Source organism: Triticum dicoccoides, chromosome 7B, assembly GCF_002162155.2.
Source record: "Triticum dicoccoides isolate Atlit2015 ecotype Zavitan chromosome 7B, WEW_v2.0, whole genome shotgun sequence".
Lineage (NCBI taxonomy): Eukaryota > Viridiplantae > Streptophyta > Magnoliopsida > Poales > Poaceae > Triticum > Triticum dicoccoides.
Genome location: NC_041393.1, coordinates 61,246,691 through 61,259,816, shown reverse-complemented (window position 1 = coordinate 61,259,816; position 13,126 = coordinate 61,246,691).

Genomic DNA, 13,126 nt, shown 5'->3' with positions numbered 1-13,126 from the left:
CGCTCTCCACGGACGAGAGCACAGCCCGGTTCAAGTCGAGGACGTCCGGTTCCGCCTGCAGGAGGGCCTCGATGGCAGCGGCATCCGCGCGCTCCACGTCGAGTCGAGCCTCCGTCGCCCGGTTCAAGTCTAGGACTTCCGGTTCCGCCTGCAGGAGGGCGTCGATGAGAGCGGCATCCGCGTGCTCCGCGTCGAGTCGAGCCTCTGCCGCCCGGTTCAAGTCCAGGACTTCCAGTTCCGCCCGCAGGAGGGCGTCGATGAGAGCGGCATCCGCGCCCTCTGCGTCGAGTCAAGCCTCTGCCGCCCAGTTCATGTCCAGGACGTCTGGTTCCGCCTGCAGGAGGGCCTCGATGGCAGCGGCAACCGCGCGCTCTGCCTCAAGTTGAGCCTTCGCCGCCCGGTTCACATCCACGACATCCGGTTCCGCCTGCAGGAGAGCCTCGATGGCAGCGGCATGCACGCGCTCCGCGTCGAGTTGAGCCTCTGCCTCCCAGTCCTCCTTTAGTATCGCCATGTTGAACCGCTGGTCCGCCTGTACCATGGGGGACTCGGAAGCCGGCACGAAGTCGACGTCCATCGTCTCATACCCATTGGGGGCCTTCTGCGCCGCGCCCTCTGCAGTGAACATTGGATCTGCTTCCTCCTCCTCGTAGCTTGGCTCCAGAGAACTCGGGGATTGGCCCACCGCAAAGCGAGCTTGGGAAAGGAGGTCTATGGCGCCGACCGCCGCCTGTGCGGCGCTCCGGCGTCAGCATCTTGTAGTAAGTGATCTTGCGGCGCACCATGGCTTTCCGGAAAACTAGGGGACGCTTGATGCGGGCTAGGGGATTGAAAGGTGGGGGAATGGGCTGGAGATTTGGTGTGGTTTTAGGGCGGTGGCTGGTGTAGGCCGAGCACCGAAGGTTCTGGTGTGAATAGTGGTTTTGGTGACGACCGGTCAATCGGTTTTGACTGTACATCGCTCTTGTCGCGTTCGTGTTGCAGCTCGGCACGCTGGACCCTCCACGTCGCTCACCGAATGGAACGCGCTTCATCTTGCAATTTCGGTCGCTTGTGGGACCGCAGTTGAGAGCAAACCGACGTCCCTCCCCCTACCCCGCCCGCGTCATTTATTATACCACTACTCCCTCCGTTTTATGTGGAGTAAATAAAAACAGAGGGAGTATACTACGGATGAGGATCCCCTGACGTGGCCGAACCCATTGAGTAACTGACATGCGGGGCCTAGCAAGCATGGGGTCCACCAGTAAGTGACCGAAAGGGAGGGTAAGGCAGGGATACCTACGTCAGAGGATCCACTTCCACTATACTACTTTGACCAAATGTTAGAGTAATAATATCTGACATGCAACTTACACAAATGTTAGAATAATAATATATGACATGCAACTTACACAAAGCATACATGGTCTAATGTGTTTTTCGATGCTAACTTTGACCAAATGTTAGAGTAATAATATATGACATGCAACTTACACAAAGCAAATGGTCAATTTCATATGTGAAAGGAGTTTACAATGATATAATTTTCACATTATACATCTCATGTACTCCCTCCGTCTAGGTGTGTAAGTCATCTTACAAAAACCAAATAATCCAAAACACGTAGGCGCGGTGCATTAACTTCTACCTTGTTTCTTGTTTCTTGACATATGTGTTGGAAATATGCCCTAGAGGCAATAATAAAATGGTTATTATTATATTTCTTTGTTCATGATAATTGTCTGTTATTCATGCTATAATTGTGTTATCCAGAAATCATAATACACATGTGAATACATAGACCACAACATGTCCCTAGTGAGCCTCTAGTTGACTGGCTCGTTGATCAATATATAGTCATGGTTTCCTGACTATGGACATTGGATGTCATTGATAAGGGGATCACATCATTAGGAGAATGATGTGGTGGACAAGACCCAATCCTAAGCATAGCTCAAAGATCATGTAGTTCGTTTAGGTAGAGCTTTTCCAAGTGTCAAGTATCATTTCCTTAGACCATGAGATTGTGCAACTCCCGGATACCGTAGGAGTGCTTTGGGTGTGCCAAACGTCACAACGTAACTGGGTGACTATAAAGGTGCACTACGGGTATCTCCGAAAGTGTCTGTTGGGTTGGCACGAATCGAGACTGGGATTTGTCACTCCGTATGACAGAGAGGTATCTCTAGGCCCACTCGGTAATGCATCATCATAATGAGCTCAATGTGACCAAGTGTCTGGTCACGGAATCATGCATTACGGTATGAGTAAAGTGCATTACGGGATACCGACGATCGAATCTCGGGCAAGTAACGTACCGATTGACAAAGGGAATTGTATACGGGGTTGATTGAATCCTCGACATTGTGGTTCATCCAATGAGATCATCGAGGAGCATGTGGGAGCCAACATGGGTATCCAGATCCCGCTGCTGGTTATTGACCGGAGAGGTGTCTCGGTCATGTCTGCATGTCTCCTGAACCCGTAGGGTCTACACACTTAAGGTTCGGTGACGCTAGGGTTGTAGAGATATGAGTATGCAGTAATCTGAAAGTTGTTCGGAGTCCCGGATGAGATCCCGGACGTCACGAGGAGTTCCGAAATGGTCCGGAGATAAAGAATTATATATAGGAAGTCAAGTTTCGGCCATCGGGAAAGTTTCGGGGTCACCGGTATTGTACCGGGACCACCGGAAGGGTCCCGGGGGTCCACCGGGTGGGGACACTTATCCCGGAGGGGCCCATGGGCTAAGGTGGGAGGGGAACCAGCCCCTGGTGGGCTGGTGCACCCCCCCTTGGGCCCCCTTGCACCTAGGGTTGGAAACCCTAGGGTGGGGGCGCCTCTACTTGGCTTGGGGGGCAAGCCACCCCCTTGGCCGCTGCCCCCCTTGGAGATTGGATCTCCTAGGGCCGGCGCCCCCCTAGGGGCCCTATATAAAGAAGGGGGGAGGGCAGCCGCACCCATGCTCTTGGCGCCTCCCTCTCCCCCTGCTACACCTCTCCCTCTCGCAGAAGCTTGGCGAAGCCCTGCCGAGATCGCTGCTGCATCCACCACCACGCCGTCGTGCTGCTGGATCTTCATCAACCTCTCCTTCCCCTTGCTGAATCAAGAAGGAGGAGACGTCTTCCTCAACCGTACGTGTGTTGAACGCGGAGGTGCTGTCCGTTCAGCACTGGGATCATCGGTGATTTGGATCACGACGAGTACGACTCCCTCAACCCCGTTCTCTTGAACGCTTCTGCTCGCGATCTAAAAGGGTATGTAGATGCACTCCTCTCTCTCATTGCTAGATGAACTCATAGATTGATCTTGGTGAAAGCGTAGAAATTTTTTTATTTTCTGCAACGTTCCCCATCAGTGGCATCATGAGCTAGGTCTATGCGTAGTTCTCTTTGCACGAGTAGAACACAATTTGTTGTGGGCGTAGATGTTGTCAACTTTCTTGCCACTACTAGTCTTATTTTGCTTCAGCGGTATCGTGGGATGAAGTGGCCCGGACCGACCTTACACGTACGCTTACGTGAGACAGGTTCCACCGACTAACATGCACTAGTTGCATAAGGAGGCTATCTCTCCCACTTTAGTTGGAGCAGATTCGATGAAAAGGGTCGTTATGAAGGGTAAATAGAAGTTGGCATATCATGTTATAGCTTTTACGTAGGTAAGAAAACATTCTTGCTAGAACCCTATTGCAGCCACGTAAAAACATGCAACAACAATTAGAGGACGTCTAACTTGTTTTTGCAGCATGTGCCTTGTGATGTGATATGGCCAAAAGTTGTGATGAATGATATATATGTGATGTATGAGATCATGTTCTCATAATAGGAATCACGACTTGCATGTCGATGAGTATGACAACCGGCAGGAGCCATAGGAGTTGTCTTAATTATTGTATGACATGTGTGTCAATGATTCAACGCCATGTAATTACTTTACTTTATTGCTAAACCGTTAGCCACAGTAGTAGAAGTAATAGTTGGCGAGCAACTCCATGGAGACACGATGATGGAGATCGTGATGATGGAGATCATGGTGTCATGCCGGTGACGAAGATGGTCATGGAGCCCCGAAGATGGAGATAAAGGAGCTATATGATATTGGCCATATCATGTCACTATTTGATTGCATGTGATGTTTATCATGTTTTTGCATCTTGTTTACTTAGAACGACGATAGTAAATATGATGATCCCTCATAATAATTTCAAGAAAGTGTTCCCCCTAACTATGCGCTGTTGCGAAAGTTCATTGTTTCGAAGCACCACGTGATGATCGGGTGTGATAGATTTTAACGTTCACATACAACGGGTGTAAGACAGATTTACACATGCATAAACACTTAGGTTAACTTGACGAGCCTAGCATGTACAGACATGGCCTCGGAACACAAGATATCGAAAGGTTGAAACATGAGTCGTATGGAAGATACGATCAACATGGAGATGTTCACCGATGATGACTAGTCCATCTCACGTGATGATCGGACACGGCCTAGTCGACTCGGATCATGTATCACTTAGATGACTAGAGGGATGTCTAATCTGAGTGGGAGTTCATTAAATAATTTGATTAGATGAACTTAATTATCATGAACTTAGTCTAAAAACCTTTGCAAAATGTCTTGTAGATCAAATGGACAACGCTCATGTCCACCTCAACTTCAACGCGTTCCTAGAGAAAACCTAGCTAAAAGATGATGGCAGCAACTATACAGACTGGGTCCGGAACCTGAGGATGATCCTCATAGCTGCAAAGAAAGATTATGTCTTAGAAGCACCGCTAGGTGAAGCACCCAGCCTAGAGAACCAAGACGTTATGAATGCTTGGCAGTCTCGTGCTGATGATTACTCCCTCGTTCAGTGCGGCAATGCTTTACAGCTTAGAACTGGGGCTCCAAAAGCGTTTTGAGCAACACGGAGCATATGAGATGTTCGAAGAGCTGAAAATGGTTTTCCAAGCTCATGCCCGGGTCGAGAGATATGAAGTCTCCGACAAGTTCTTCAGTTGTAAGATGGAGGAAAATAGTTCTGTCAGTGAGCACATACTCAAAATGTCTGGGTTACACAACCGCTTGACTCAGCTGGGAGTTAATCTCCCGGATGACGCGGTCATTGACAGAATCCTTCAGTCGCTTCCACCAAGCTACAAGACCTTTGTGATGAACTTCAATATGCAAGGGATGGAAAGGACCATTCCTGAGGTATATTCAATGCTGAAATCAGTGGAGGTAGAGATCAAAAAGGAACATCAAGTGTTGATGGTGAATAAAACCACTAAGTTCAAGAAAGGCAAGGGTAAGAAGAACTTCAAGAAGGACATCAAGGGAGTTGTCGCGCCCGGTAAGCCAGTTGCCGGGAAGAAGTCAAAGAATGGACCCAAGCCTGAAACTGAGTGCTTTTATTGCAAGGGAAGCGGACACTGGAAGCGGAACTGGCCCAAATACTTAGCGGACAAGAAGGCCGGCAACACCAAAGGTATATGTGATATACATGTAATTGATGTGTTCCTTACCAGTACTCGTAGTAGCTCCTGGGTATTTGATACCGGTGCGGTTGCTCATATTTGTAACTCAAAGAAGGAGCTGTGGAATAAGAGGAGACTGGCGAAGGACGAGGTGACGATGCGCGTCGGGAATGGTTCCAAGGTCGATGTGATCGCCGTCGGCGCGCTACTTCTACATTTACCTACGGGATTAGTTTTAAACCTCAATAATTGTTATTTAGTACCATCTTTGAGCATGAACATTGTATCTGGATCTCGTTTAATACGAGATGGCTACTCATTTAAATCCGAGAATAATGGTTGTTCTATTTGCCCCGATGGTCAATGGTTTATTCTTAATGAATCTCGAATGTGATGTTACACATATTCATAGTGTGAATACCAAAAGATGTAAAGTTGATAACGATAGTCCCACATACTTGTGGCACTGTCGCCTTGGTCACATTGGTGTCAAGCGCATGAAGAAGCTCCATGCTGATAGACTTTTAGAGTCTCTCGATTATGAATCATTTGACACATGCGAACCATGCCTCATGGGCAAAATGACCAAGACTCCATTCTCCGGAACAATGGAGCGAGCAACCAACTTATTGGAAATCATACATACTGATGTGTGCGGTCCGATGAGCATTGAGGCTCGCAGAGGATATCGTTATGTTCTCACTCTCACTGACAACTTGAGTAGATATGGGTATGTCTACTTGATGAAACACAAGTCTGAGACCTTTGAAAAGTTCAAGGAATTTCAGAATGAGGTAGAGAATCAACATGACCGAAAGATAAAGTTCTTACGATCAGATCGTCAAGGAGAATATTTAAGTCACGAATTTGGTACGCACTTAAGGAAATGTGGAATCGTTTCACAACTCACGCCGCCTGGAACACCTCAGCGTAACGGTGTGTCCGAACGTCATAATCGCACTTTATTGGATATGGTGCGATCTATGATGTCTCTTACTGATTTACCGCTATCTTTTTGGGGATACGCTCTAGAGACAGCTACATTCACTTTAAATAGGGCACCGTCTAAATCCGTTGAGACGACACTTATGAATTATGGTTTGGGAAGAAACCTAAGCTGTCGTTTCTAAAAGTTTGGGGATGCGATGCTTATGTCAAGAAACTTCAACCTGAAAAGCTCGAACCCAAGTCAGAAAAATGTGTCTTCATAGGATACCCTAAGGAAACCATTGGGTATACCTTCTACCTCAGATCCGAAGGCAAGGTCTTTGTTGCCAAGAACGGGTCCTTTCTGGAGAAAGAGTTTCTCTCGAGAGAAGTAAGTGGGAGGAAAGTGGAACTTGATGAAGTACTACCTCTTGTACCAGTAAGTAGCGCAGCTCAGGAAGATGTTCCTGTGGTGCCAGCACCAACTGAAGAGGAAGTTAATGATGATGATCAAGGTACTTCGGATCAAATTACTACTGAACTTCGTAGGTCCACAAGGACACGTTCCACACCAGAGTGGTATGACAACCCTGTCCTGGAAATCATGTTGTTAGACAACAATGAACCTTCGAACTATGAAGAAGCGATGGCGGGCCCAAATTCCAACAAATGGCTTGAAGCCATGCAATCCGAGATAGGATCCATGTATGAAAAAGAAGTATGGACTTTGACAGACTTGCCCGATGATCGGTGAGCGATAGAAAACAAATGGATCTTTAAAAAGAAGACGGACGCGGATGGTAATGTTACCATCTATAAAGCTCGACTTGTCGCTAAGGGTTATCGACAAGTTCAAGGGGTTGACTACGATGAGACATTCTCTCCCGCAGCGAAGCTAAAGTCCGTCCGAATCATGTTAGCAATTGCCGCATACTATGATTATGAGATATGGCAAATGGACGTCAAAACGGCATTCCTTAACGGCCATCTTAAGGAAGAACTGTATATGATGCAGCCGAAAGGTTTTGTCGACCCTGAGAATGCTAACAAGGTATGCAAACTCCAGCGATCCATTTATGGGCTGGTGCAAGCATCTCGGAGTTGGAACATTCGCTTTGATGAGATGATCAAAGCGTTTGGGTTTATGCAGACTTATGGAGAAGCCTGCGTTTACAAGAAAGTGAGTGGGAGCTCTGTAGCATTTCTCATATTATATGTAGATGACATACTTTTGATGGGAAATGACATAGAACTTTTGGACAGCATTAAGGCCTACTTGAATAAGTGTTTTTCAATGAAGGACCTTGGAGAAGCTGCTTGCATACTAGGCATCAAGATCTATAGGGATAGATCGAGATGCCTCATAGGTCTTTCACAAATCACATACCTTGATAAGATATTGAAGAAGTTCAATATGGATCAGTCTAAGAAGGGGTTCTTGCCTATGTTGCAAGGAGTGAAATTGAGCTCGGCTCAATGCCCGACCACGGCAGAAGATATAGAAGAGATGAGTGTCATCCCCTATGCCTCAGCCATAGGGTCTATTATGTATGCCATGCTGTGTACCAGACCTGATCTAAGCCTTGCCGTAAGTTTGGTAGGAAAGTACCAAAGTAATCCCGGCAAGGAACACTGGACAGCGGTCAAGAATATCCTAAAGTACCTGAAGAGGACTAAGGATATGTTTCTCATTTTTGGAGGTGATGAAGAGCTCGTCGTAAAGGGTTACGTCGATGCTAGCTTCGACACAGATCTGGATGACTCTAAGTCACAAACCGGATACGTGTATATTTTGAATGGTGGGGCAGTAAGGTGGTGCAGTTGCAAGCAAAGCGTCGTGGCAGGATCTACATGTGAAGCAGAGTACATGGCAGTCTCGGAGGCAGCACATGAAGCAATCTGGGTGAAGGAGTTCATCACCGACCTAGGAGTCATACCCAATGCGTCGGGGCCGATCACACTCTTCTGTGACAACACTGGAGCTATTGCACTTGCCAAGGAGCCCAGGTTTCACAAGAAGACCAGGCACATCAAGTGTCGCTTCAACTCCATTCGTGAAAATGTTCAAGATGGAGACATAGATATTTGTAAAGTACATACGGACCTGAATGTAGCAGTCCGTTGACTAAACCTCTCCCTAGAACAAAACATGATCAACACCAGAACTCTATGGGTGTTCGATTCATCACAATGTAACTAGATTATTGACTCTAGTGCAAGTGGGAGACTGTTGGAAATATGCCCTAGAGGCAATAATAAAATGGTTATTATTATATTTCTTTGTTCATGATAATTGTCTGTTATTCATGCTATAATTGTGTTATCCGGAAATCGTAATACACGTGTGAATACATAGACCACAACATGTCCCTAGTGAGCCTCTAGTTGACTGGCTCGTTGATCAATAGATAGTCATGGTTTCCTGACTATGGACATTGGACGTCATTGATAACGAGATCACATCATTAGGAGAATGATGTGATGGACAAGACCAAATCCTAAGCATAGCTCAAAGATTGTGTAGTTCGTTTAGCTAGAGCTTTTCCAAGTGTCAAGTATCATTTCCTTAGACCATGAGATTGTGCAACTCCCAGATACCGTAGGAGTGCTTTGGGTGTGCCAAACGTCACAACGTAACTGGGTGACTATAAAGGTGCACTACGGGTATCTCCGAAAGTGTCTGTTGGGTTGGCACGAATCAAGACTGGGATTTGTCACTCCGTATGACAGAGAGGTATCTCTGGGCCCGCTCGGTAATGCATCATCATAATGAGCTCAATGTGACCAAGTGTCTAGTCACGGGATCATGCATTACGGTACGAGTAAAGTGACTTGCCCGTAACGAGATTAAACGAGGTATTGGGATACAGACGATCGAATCTCGGGCAAGTAACGCACCGATTGACAAAGGGAATTGTATACGGGATTGATTGAATCCTCGACATCATGGTTCATCCGATGAGATCATCGAGGAGCATGTGGGAGCCAACATGGGTATCCAGATCCCGCTGTTGGTTATTGACCGGAGAGGTGTCTCGGTCATGTCTGCATGTCTCCCGAACCCGTAGGGTCTACACACTTAAGGTTCGGTGACGCTAGGGTTGTAGAGATATGAGTATGCAGTAACCCGAAAGTTGTTCGGAGTCCCGGATGAGATCCCGGATGTCACGAGGAGTTCCGGAATGGTCCGGAGGTAAAGAATTATATATAGGAAGTCAAGTTTCGGCCATCGAGAAAGTTTCGGGGTCACCGGTATTGTACCGGGACCACCGGAAGGGTCCCGGGGGTCCACCGGGTGGGGCCACCTATCCCGGAGGGCCCCATGGGCTGAGGTGGGAGGGGAACCAGCCCCTGGTGGGCTGGTGCGCCCCCCCCCTTGGGCCCCCCTGCGCTTAGGGTTGGAAACCCTAGGGTGGGTGGCGCCTCCACTTGGCTTGGGGGGCAAGCCACCCCCTTGGTCGCCGCCCCCCTTGGAGATTGGATCTCCTAGGGCCGGCGCCCCCCCTAGGGGGCCTATATAAAGAAGGGGGGAGGGCAGCCGCACCCATGCTCTTGGCGCCTCCCTCTCCCCGTGCTACACCTCTCCCTCTCGCAGAAGCTTGGCGAAGCCCTGCCGAGATCACTGATGCATCCACCACCACGCCGTCGTGCTGCTGGATCTTCATCAACTTCTCCTTCCCCTTGCTGGATCAAGAAGGAGGAGATGTCTTCCTGAACCGTACGTGTGTTGAACGCGGAGGTGCTGTCCGTTCAGCACTGGGATCATCGGTGATTTGGATCACGACGAGTACGACTCCCTCAACCCCGTTCTCTTGAACGCTTCCGCTCGCGATCTACAAGGGTATGTAGATGCACTCGTCTCTCTCGTTGCTAGATAAACTCATATATTGATCTTGGTGAAAGCGTAGAAATTTTTTTATTTTCTGCAACGTTCCCCATCAATATGAACCAATAAGAGATGAGCGTGTGCATGCTTTTAATAACCTGAGACTATCAAACATGACATGCAGTGGTTAGTTCATTGCATGAAATACTATTAATTAGCAAATAAACATTAATGTCTCTTGTTTTCCCCTCCTCCTTGGTCATGGTGCACAGCCTAAGATGACTTACTCACCTATGTGAAAGGAGTACTATTAATCTTGTCAATAGTCAAATTGGAAACCATCTCGAGTACAAATCTAGGAGTACGTACGAATCTAACAATATTGATTGGGCGTTGTTGAATGTTGATACCTTTTTTTATCATAGTAGAGATACTTTGACTACACATAAAACTTATATGTAAGGTAGAAAGGATAGGAGGGAGTATATTGTACGTTCAAAAATGAAACGAACATTGAATACCCTTTATATATGATTTGCGGATGCTATGATCACCGGTTCAAAATTTTGAATCCGCCTTAGGTATCACGTGCCCCCACTCGTTCCCTCTCGATTTCATCTCGGAGTCCGTAGATCTATTGAAAGAGGACTAGGGTGGGTACATGCGAATGATACTCGGCGGAATGTTCAAATGAGGCATGCGGGAGGATGGACTCGACTCGAGGGCGACATGATCGATGGAGAAGAGGGTTGGAGAGGAATGAGAAATAAGCAAACGCCACATGATTACACTTGAACGGCTCAAATAAACAATAAGTTGTCTCGCTTGGCCTACATAGTGAAAGGCCTAATGCGCAACGCGGAGCACTCACGCTCGAATATGGCCGGGAAAACAGGGAAACCGACATGTGGGGCACACCCGTCGGGACGATGTAGCACAGACTAGTCCAATGGAGGAGCTGGCCCACGACCTCCTCGCCACCGATAACCGTTCATGTGGGTCTTTGGGGCCAACAACGGGGCGCAGCTCCAGCACCGCCTCTGGACACTGCGACCGCGGTGAGCGACAAACTCATATCGTCGATAGACACGGTCGGTTTCAGTGTGCCGAGGGTGGCGTTTGTGATGTGGCACGACCAACGATATGTTTGGTTTGTGCCCAAGGTTGCCCCATCAAAGCATTGGGTAGCCAAAAATTTTGGTTGAGGTATTGGTTGCCCATGATTTGGCCGACATTGGCAAGAAAAATGAACTAGAGTTGGCTAGAGTTCATTGGCATGCCAAAGAAATGGCAACCATCCAAACAAAGACCAATCTTTGGGTCATGACCAAAATTTTGGTAAGGTGCACTTTGGCCACAATCCAAACACACCCCAACACCCGGCTCGTCGCGGATGCACGGGGCGCCGCGACGCGTCCGCGAAGTGGTGTAGCACGGCCAACTGCATCCTCTAGACCTGAGACCATGCCGGGTCGTCTTGCTTTTTCAATGACATGCAGGGATCGCATTTGAGCAAAGGGCATCTCCAACGTTGCCACGACCGCAGCTGACTACCCTGGCACACCAAAGCCCTCGTCCCTCACGCCATCGAGCGGTGCGTTCCCAGCCGGCGCCAGCTGCCCACATTCATGCCGTCCATTCGTATGTCGTCGTTAAGAGGCTCGGTGCCCGAGGAACCAACTCAGGCGACTTAATGACACACCCGGACGCTTGGCCTCACCGGAATGCGCTACTTAAAGCGGCAACGCCCAGCTAACCTCCACACCATAGCGCATCGTCCTCCTACCTGACACCACATCCGCCATGACCGCAAGTGTGAACGCTCTGTGGGAGAGCTTGTCTTCGGGGATGAAGCTCGAGGTTTCCGCCCTCGCTCAAGTCGCCTCTCGCGACGCAATAGCGGCGTAGCCGGACGCGGACGCGACCGCACAAGTGGTGGCCACGCTAGCGGCCGACGACGGGAGCACCGTCAGCCACGCATCCTACTTGCCGTCGTCCAACGTCCGGCACCGCCGAGGTCGGGGACTCCTCCGAGGATGAGTAGGGCATGGGAGGCGGCAGGGCATGGTGTGCCAACTGGCTGGTCCGTATCCCATGTTCTACTCTTCCTCGCCGGAGACCGCACCTTCACTTCACGGGTCTTGAACCCCTCCCCCGTACATAGAGATCGCAGATGGAGGACGTCGGTCGCCGCCGTAGAATAGGTTTAGGGTCGGGTTTCTTTTATTTTTCTGTCTTATAAAAGTTCGAAATGTAATGAAAATCTGCCGTGTTTGCATTAATCTCGGACGATGTATATGAACTTTCACAATAATATACATATTGTAGGAGTACTAGTGCACGGAAGATCAAGATCTTGTGGGAGAAAAGGATGAACGAGGGAAAGCCTTGTCTGCAAATGTGGAGAGGAGTGCGGGTAAATTGTCATAGTTTCCTTCCTATCCGTTAGATATAGATCGGACGGCCTATATTGCAGGATGACAGGCACACCATCATCACCAACTCTGCATTTTATTGAACCGAGACAAATCTAAAAAACCCAACTAAGCCAACCTCCTAGCATATCGCGCGGGAAAAGACCCGGCCGCGCCGTTTTAGTCGGGATTACCGGATTACTAGTAGTAGTATCGATGGATCGCGCGAAGCAACATTTTCTTTTTTGAGGGGGCGAAGCACCTAGTTTAAAAGGAAAAAAGGCAGTACACTCACAGCACTTCTGTCGCGGCCGCATTGCACCCCACACACGTTCGGTACCGCACATGGCTCACGCAAACGGAACGCGCTTCGGCTTGCCTCTTCACTGACACGTGGGACTGCACTTGGAGAAACCGACCATGCGCCAAACTCCCCCCGCCCACCGCGCAAAAATCCTCCCCCCCCCACCACACACACACACAAAAAAATTCCCCCCAAATTCGATTCAACC